Source organism: Glycine max, chromosome 8 (genome assembly GCF_000004515.6).
Source record: "Glycine max cultivar Williams 82 chromosome 8, Glycine_max_v4.0, whole genome shotgun sequence".
Classification (NCBI taxonomy): Eukaryota; Viridiplantae; Streptophyta; class Magnoliopsida; order Fabales; family Fabaceae; genus Glycine; species Glycine max.
Genome location: NC_038244.2, coordinates 35,408,785 through 35,418,662, shown reverse-complemented (window position 1 = coordinate 35,418,662; position 9,878 = coordinate 35,408,785).

Sequence of the window (9,878 nt, the reverse complement as noted above, 5' to 3'; positions counted from 1 at the left end):
AGTTTTTATTCCCCTTGATTTTATAATTCGATCCCATTTACTTCAATTTTATAGTTGTCATCAATTTTTGTTTATTAATGACTAATTTATTTTGTATGTTTCGTTTCTTTTACACTTAACCGGTTAGATATTTTATTCTATTTTATAGGATATAATATGTTTTTATCTTTATAAAAATTTTAAAATTCAGATTTAATTTCTCTAAATTTTTCTATCCATTTATGTTCCACTAACTTTTCGCTCCTAAATGGTTTAAATAACACCTTATAGAGGGGTCAAAAGTTATTTAGATGCTTTCAGGAGTATATTTCAAAATTAGAAGAGCGAAAAATAAAAAAAAAATATTAAAATTGAACTTAAAAAGTTTAGAGAAACTAAAAAAAATATTTTTATTTTATATTTTATTTGTATATGTATGATAATAGATTTTTTAAAAAAAATAATTTGCCTCACTCTGCATCTTGGATCGGCCACTACCAGCCATTTATAACTAAATGATTATATAAAATTTAGACTGGGAATGCTTATATTACAATTTATTTATAGCATTACGACACTAATCTACGCTATCATGTCGTCACAAAAAAACTCTACGCTACCACGTTTTCTTTTTTGTCTAAAAACTCGACGACATTAATCTCTTTATTTGTTCACGATTTTGATTTTTTATTTTAAAATTTTTATTATTTAAGTCTAATTCTTAATTTTAGATATATTTTTTATATTTTATTTTAGTCAAATTAAATCTTAAATCTAACGTATTCTTCTAAGATATCATAAAAAATTAATTAATTAATTAAAATATAAAAAATAAATGTATGTAAAATTAAAAATTAAATGAAAATTTAAATTTTAAAAATATAAGAACTGAAATAAAATAAGAACAAGAATTATTAAGAGAGGAAGATTATAATTTAATCTTTCTTTTTAAGTCGACATATCATTATATTACATATTAAATACTACTTTATATTTGTATAAATAATAATTTAACTAATTAAACGATGGAGTCACGGGCACAATTGCGTGTGCCTGGCCATCATTTCTTGCTAAGCAGTAGCACTCATTAGTCATTACTGTATTTTTTGTCCTGTGTCTGTTGTTTGTTCACGTCGAGATGAATCCATTGGAAATATTTTTTATCTGATATTTTTTGAAGTATTTGGGGGTATGGGAATAATAATTCTCACTTGAGTGTTACTGAATTCATCAATTATACACTTTTTTCATTCACTAGCCAATTGGCATGGTTGACTCTCTCTATGGGTTGTGTCATTTTATGGGGCATGCAGGGGCCAAGATTGTGCTTTGCTTCCCCATATAGTGCAGTAATCATTTATTGTCAGTAAATCACTCTGATGTGTCTTGGTCTGGTTTCTGCATGCATTGTCATTGCCATGCCTCATGCTTCATGCTTCTCTCCCATCCCATGAGGGCATCCCCACAACGGGTTCGGATTGTCTCCAATCAAAGATTTAATTCTTTCAGTAGTAGAGAAAAAAATACAATCAGTATGTGGATCTCACACACCCACTGTAAGTAAGATCTCACGCATTTATTGTCTTTTTCTCTCTCTTGCTAAAAAAATCTAGTATTAATTAAAGAGAAGTTTTATTTCCCCACAACACTCTTTCTTTTCCTCCTAAGAAAGACAAACCAAACTCCTCTTGCGTGTGTGCCTCGTAGAGATATAAAGACCCTTTTTTTTATATATATATATATATATATATATATATATATATATATATATATATATATATATATATATATATATATCATGAAGCAATATTGTTCAAATGGAATAAGACTGTTATAAATAATAAAGCTTTTTCTCAACATTTAACATAATTATATATCTAAGATTTAAGATGAAAACTTATGGTTAAACAAATGATTTTACACCAATTGATCCATGCTTTCAGTGTAATTGTAATGATCTTTTTTTAATAGATTTTTTATGTATCATTTATTTACAAATAATATTGTTTAAGTCAAATATGAAATACTATTATGAATAATAATAAAATTTCTACAAATATTTCATATAATTATATATTCAAGACTCAAAAGTTAAAATATTTTATTTAATAAATAATTTTATTTCACTTAATCTATGTCTTGGATGATAACCCTGATCCCTATTTTGCTTATTGGACGGATAAGACATAAGATAGAGCATAGACCGACCTGAATTCCACTCCATGGTGTGTTCTGTGTTGTATTGGACATTGGTGATGCATGAGTTACCCCTTTCCCTATGTCAACTATTGCTAACTACTATCTTTCATCATGATTTTTTGAGCATGAAAAAGGACGTCAAGGAAAATAACAGGGATGCTGAAAATGAGGTTGCATGTGACTCCCAGGTGGATCTTTCTCAAACAATTACTCTGTCCCTCTAATAATGTTCACCTATCATGAATATTTCATCAAAATTAATACACTTACTAGTGAGTAAAGTATTTTTACCGTTATTTTCGGAGAAAAATTAAAAGATAATAATGGTATGTCACCCAAAAACCATCATATAGTTATGTTTATTTGAATTTCACGTTTCGTTTTTTTATTCTTCTCCCATTTTTAATTGTTTAACATTTGAATATTCTACATTCATAAATAATATAGTCAAAATAATATATATAAGACCAACAAATCGTTAATTGATATTGAAATTGATCTCCTTAAATAATATTTTAGATTATAATCTTTTAAATAACTAAAGGTGATATCTTACTAAAGATGATCAATCAAATTTTTCAAATAGATTAATTATCAGTAAAGTTGATAGATGCTCCACATTAAGAAAGTGTTTGATGGCAGAAAAATTTATTCATACCCAAGAATTAAGATACAATGGAAAGTCAATTCTTGAGAATCATGATTCTTGTAAATGTATAAAATACGTTTGATTAGTCTTAATATATTTCTCGAGAATTAAATATTCACGTAAAAATGTAACTAAAATTTTTCTCACCTGGAAAAGTTAGATTCTTGTTCTTTCCTTTATAAATGTTTTTACAAAAAAGTGAGGTAAAATTGATTCCAGAAAATCAGTTTATAGACAATCTTTTTTTTATCAATTGTATTCCAATACATGAGAATCATAATTTCTCAATTTAAAATTTCTGAAAAAGTAAAATTTTTCATCTACCAAACACTCCCTAATATCATAGTGACTAGAAAAACATATATAAGGAGAGAGTAATTTTTCTCTCATGAATTAGTGTTTGAGATTAAGTTACACTAACTAAATTTTAAAATAGTATTAGACCTTAACTTAATTATTGTTGCTAGACCAATTAATTAAGCTAATTCAGAAAAAAAAACCTATTAATTAGGTAATTTGTTAAGTTATTGGACAACCTACAAATACCTATTTTTACAAATTTCAACTTAGAGTTAGATTATATCCTCTTTGCATAAGAAAAACATGATAATGATATCATATTTTTTAGTAATATGATCAAAATAATATATACGATAAAAAATATCTTACTTTTTTTTATTGTTCTTTTTCTATCTTTATTTGTAATTTATAATAAATTAATAACAATTGATATAAGTAGTACAATTTGTGTCTCTTAATTAAATGATTCAAAATTTAAATGTTGATTGAATTTTGAATATAAAATAAATTATGTCACGAAAAAAATATTCATCGTATATGTCCATGGTTTTTTATTAAGATTAATCACTCCTTTTAACATAGTTTATTTTGTATTAATACCATGTTATTTTTTTTTTTTTGTAATTTGTAATATTGTTGTTTTACATTACCTTTTTCTTGGCCATGATTCCTTGTTAGTGACCGAACTCGTACATCATGATATTTCTTGTCATGTAATATACACGAGCTCAACTACAGAACTACTGTTAATAATGGGTGATCATGCCACCACAATAGCTTGGAAAATTACGAATAAGGCCCTTGAACATTACCGCAAAAAATTAGACAGTAACCTGAATTCAAAAATATTGGAACCTATAGATTAGACAGTTACTTGAATTAAAAAAATATCGAAACATTACCCCAAAAAATTAGACAGTAACTTGAATTTAAAAAAGCAAAGCTAAAACTTGAATGCTTCATAACAAACCCTGTTAATAATTTTTGTTTACCGTTAAAAATTACACGTGCATAAAACACCTACTTTAAAGCCCGTGTCGTACAATTCGAAACAAAAAATAAATGAAGAATTGTATGTATATATGATCTCTAGTAGATTACTCAAATTTCATATCACTACTCCTGTCTTTAACAGCTTTCATAGTTTGTTTTTTTAGTGCAGACAACTTTCTTAGATTAATATGTAATAAATGATCTTAATATCTAATGTTTTTACCGTACTAATTAAATATTTAATGATAATATTTTTATTAAAATCACGATAGGATTTTTTTATTATTAGTAAAATATCACGTTAGGATATATTAATACGGTTTTTCTAACGTGATTTTCACATAAGAAAACAAAATAATTATGCAGTTAGTTAAAATAAGTTTTTACATGATGAAAATTATATTTTTTTTCTAATATGATATTCAAGAATGGATGAAAATTTAAATCCGTTGAAAATAATATTTATCGTCAAGATTAGAGTCACTTAGTATTGACTTAAAAGGGCTGACAAAAAAAATATTGACTTAAAAGGATAATTGTGACATTTCAAATTTTTAACCTTAACCATAATTTTTTTTTCTTCTAACAATGATATTTATATGAAATAATTTTTATCAGAAGTAATAATTAATTTTGGTCAGCATTATAATTACACACAAAATAAATATTTTAACCTGAATCGCTTATTAAAAACACACAAGTCACTATTTTTTATATCAATCTTAGTTTATGTATGTTTTTTCCTTTTGTTCTCTAAAGACTGTGACCAAGTGAACATTAATCAGTTAATCAATTAATCTACAGTAAATAAAATATAGGTCAACCTCTCATTATTCATATCCCCTGGAAACAGCGACAAGATGGCTATTTATTTCTCCTTCTGTGCACTTGATGCTTTTGATTTCTCTGTCTTAATCAATCATAACCACCGTCTTATGTATTTTCCTTTCCCCGTCTTAAATCCAGTTGTTAGAATTTAATATTGGATTAATGGTCATTTTCCAAATTTAATTTCTGATTTTTAACTTCGAAAATTAATATTAATTTTTATTTATATATTTTAAAATACTCAAATTTTAGTTCTTAAGCTAACAATTTTTCTTCCAAAACAGGGATTAATATGTATGATTTAGGAAAGAAACTCAAAGAAAAAAAAAAGTAAAAAGTGAGATCATTTTTAAGGTATTTTAAAAAAGAAAATGAAGGATAAATACTTTTCTTTTGCTTTGTTTAATTGTCTAAAAATTGGAATACATATATATATATATATATAAGAGATTTATTTATTTAAAGAGTAATTTTTTTAAAATTATTTTTTATTCTTATTATGTTTTTTTAAAATTTAATGATTCTAACTATTAAATTTTAAAAAAAAGAATAATAAAAATAATGAATAATTTTAAAAGAATTACTCTGAAAGTAAGTTGATCACTCCTTTTATATATATTGTTAATTCTTCCTCTATTTGGTATAATTGTACAAGGGGATAAGATTGGATTTTTTTTTCTCTTGAAGTCGGAAGGAAGAGATTACTACAAATAATTCTCATATCTAATTTATTTTGTGTTCAAAATGAGGCGAAAAGGATGAGAATGAGATTTTTTTATGTAAAAGACAAGAATAATCTTGTTCATATTATATTTTATTCTTCATTTAGAATTATATATATATATATATATATATATATATATATATATATATATATTCTTTCTTTTTGTTATACCGAACAAATAGTAAAGTTTAATATATAATAAAAGATAAAGTATATTTTTTGTCCTTAAAATTTTTTAAATTTATAATTTTTGTTTCCAAACTTTTGAACACCAGTCTTATTCTTTAAAATTTTATTCCATGGAATGTTTTAGTCATTTTTATGTTTGTTAGATATTGATGGATGATATGACATTTATTTTATCATGCTTTTGGTTTTACCGGTTAAAATTATTGCTAAAAAAAAGTTTTTTTAAAGAATTAAATATTTGTGATTGTTTTTAGCCATTACACGGTTGTTACATCTTGAATAATTAAAAATCCAAATGTTTTCTAACAACACATCAACACAATACACTATAAACACACAGACCTATTAAACATTGAAGAGTGACTTAATCAACAAACCAAGCACAACTCTACGTGATTTTGGATTTTGAAAAGGTTTCTAATATGCACAAAATTTTAATCCAACAGCAAAATATTTAACCTGTTTTAACCCAACACCAGAAAACATCGTCACCTACGTCGTTTACACGCTCAAGCTCGCTCGTCTCAACCTCGAGGACCAGAAGGAGCTCCGCCACGCCGTGTTTGGAATAACGGCGTGCTGCGGCTCAGACGAAGAAAATGAATGTTCGTGGTGCTGGTGGTGGTGGTGAAGAGACCCACAGAGGAAGTCGCAGTCCTCATTGTCGACAGACACCAGATTTGAAACGACAAGCACCAGATCTAAAACCACAGTGATGGCTCCGACGATTTGTTACGAGGAGAGATCCACGGTGGTTCGCGGTGGGTTTGAGCATGACGATGGCTGGAGGGGGCAGCGTTATTGCTGTCACGGTGCTGAGGAAGAAAGAGGTGGTGACGACGAGGATGGGTCTTAGGCTCTTAGGAGCAGAGGGAGTTCAGGGAGAGAGAAAGTGACTCTCTCCAAGGGGCGAAATCAAAATGGGAAAGAGAAAAGTAAGAAAATTAAAAATTAAAATTTTCAGTTGCCAAAAACAAATATAATAAAATAAAATAAAAATAAAAAAACGTCACGTCGTCACTTAACTTCAAAATAAACAAAAATTATTAAAATACTGTTATAGAATTTGATGTGAAAGAATTTTTTATGAAAATATATTTATCTTTAATTACTTATATATTTTATTTATCTTAATTGGATTTTTTTTACTATTTCAAGTGAAACATTGAATATTATAATCCTTTTGGATGAAATAAAAGTTTGAAAACTAAGACTAATCTATAAAAAAAAATTAGAAATTATAATCATAAATATTGCATAAAGAAAAAGGAATACAATGAAGTGGAATGCAATACAATAATGTCATTATAAAATTACTTTGGAGAAAATTAAATACTCCTATGTTTTTAGTTTTTTAAACAGTGATTTTTATACTGTACGTGGCTCTATATTTTTAAAAAGACTAAAGTTTTGTCTTTGTATAATTATTTACATTGGTGTTGTGTTTGACATAGTAGGTGATAATGAAAAAGAGATAATTTGAAATGGAAGAAATAAGGTAGAAATGAAGTGATTTGTTTTATTGTTTGGTTCAAAAGAAATATGTAAGATAATGAGATAGAGACGAGAGAACTAAATAAATACACTTTGTAGTTATACACTTACCTGGATAGGCTTGATAATCAAAGAAAATCATATATTATTTTTTGCCTAAAAAATTAATTATTTAACCTAAAATTGTCTTTTTTTATCGAATTTTAATCTCCTGTTAAGTGTCGTCCCCTTCTCAAAAGATGGAAATTTTAACCTCTGAGCCTCACAAATTGTATGTTAATTCTATTATAAATAATCCAACCAAATTGGTAAACAGTTTCATTTTCCGTCAATTAATTATGTCATACAAACCAACACACATCCTAAGTGACGCATAGAATATTATGTCATTGACTTATCGCTATTGTCGCATGCTATGTGAAGGGATCACGCAAATTAAAGAATGATCAAAGTAAAAAAAAAAATGTTATTATATTTATAAAACCAAAAACATAATTAAAGTCAACTGTTTCAAAGAGTCATGCATCCGAGTAAGGTCCTGCATAGGAGAGTAAATCTAGAACATTAAGAAATAAATACATCAACGGGTAAATGTTTAATTTGGGAGTAAATTTTGAACATTAAGAAAGAAATATCCTTCTATAAAAAAAATCCAAAAAATATTAAAAGAATGTTTTGTTGAGAAACATAGCTATAAAATATAAAGTGAACAATTGGCTCTAACCATTGGATCTGGTATTTTCATTTACTTGAGTTTTAAAGAATAAAATTTTAAAATGATTTAGATACATTTTTGCTTATATATATATATATATATATATATATATATATATATATATTTACGTCTTGGTTATAATTTCTTGATACGAAGCGTAATAACAATGTTGTGATATTTTATTTATCACGTTAGCATTAAACAGTTTGTTTTTATCCGTAAAAATCAAAATAAGTATCAAAAAGTTTATAATGATTTATATTTTATTTAATCAGTTGACTTAAATCTCTTTAGTGTTAAAAAAATATTAGATAACGATAGAAATTGAAATTAGACATTTAAAAATAATGAGAAATCACAATCAACAAAGTTTAACTATGGACAAAGAAAACAAATAATATTATTAAAAATATATTTTATCTTTTGAAATAAGATGGAATGTAATAAAAATTATAAAATACATTTTATAATTTTATTCAATATCTTTTATTTCTTTCCACTTTAGCTTAAAGTATGAGATACAACCTCTTCTTTATTCTTTCAAAAAATTATTAAAAAAGTATTAATAAATATTCAATTATTTTTTAATGTATTTCGTTTTATTTCATTTACTCACAAGTTAAATAACAATAGCACAAAATATTTGATCATTTATAAATAGACATTAATTGATTATAGAAACAAAGATATAAAATTTAACTGTACCAAAATAATCATGGTCTTAAGAAAAACAAATCAAATTTTGATTAATTTGATTCATAGAATGTTAAGAATTCTACAATGAGTTCTTCCATTCCATAATTCGTCATGCTAAAGGCTTTGGAGATTCAAGGATACCCAAGAAAGGGTATAACCATTAAACAAATGAGCTGGTAATCTTTTATACACGAATAAATTTAACACAAATGATTATGCGCTAAAGGGATCCCAAGTTCTGCTAGTTGGTGGTGGATATGGGTGGGTAAGTGGCCGATATGTCCCGTGTAAGGTTCGTCTGTGTAGGTTCACATTGGTAGTAAATCGGACCAGCCCATCCTGCACTCTTATCGGACCTAATAAATTGGTTTGTTCTTGTCCCGCGGGTCAAATGGACTTGTCCGCATACCTAATTTTTTAAAAATTACTATTTTAACAAAAATGCAACACAAATGTAAATAAAATTTCAACAATTAGTTAATTACATTAATAAAATAAATAATGTCTTAACAATTGAAAATCCAAACAATAAATCTAAAATATGAAATTTAAACATCTCCAACAATAAATGATTTTTTAATTGAATGGAAGTAAACATTGTATCACATACGGTGTATGAATGAGTCTTAAAGTTGCACTTATACTGCAAGTAATGTGTGCTACAAAATGTAGTTGATACATTTCTTATGATACATGTTCTTAAGTAAAGTTTGAATTATTTTTCAATTAAAATTGAAGTTGTACTTAGTAATTTGTAGAATAAAAATTTATATTAAAAGATTATACATATTATCAAGATAAAAAGTTATTAGTTCTAATTTCAAAAACAACACAAATAACACTTAAAAGTTATTCTTGTAAAGAAATTTCATCTAAGTTTTTGTCTTATTTAATATGCACAACTGTTAGAGTTTGTGGTCTTAGTTCCTTTGTCCTACATCGCTTGGTCTGTAAAACTTGTGTGGTCTTAGTCCCACATCGCTTGGTTTGTAAAAACTTGTGTCTCATTAGTGTTATATATAGAGACACCTTGTAAGCTTTTATGTGCAAGTAATAAAAAGTTCTCCTAGTGTAGTCGTGGACGTAGGCACATACATTGTGTGCTGAACCAC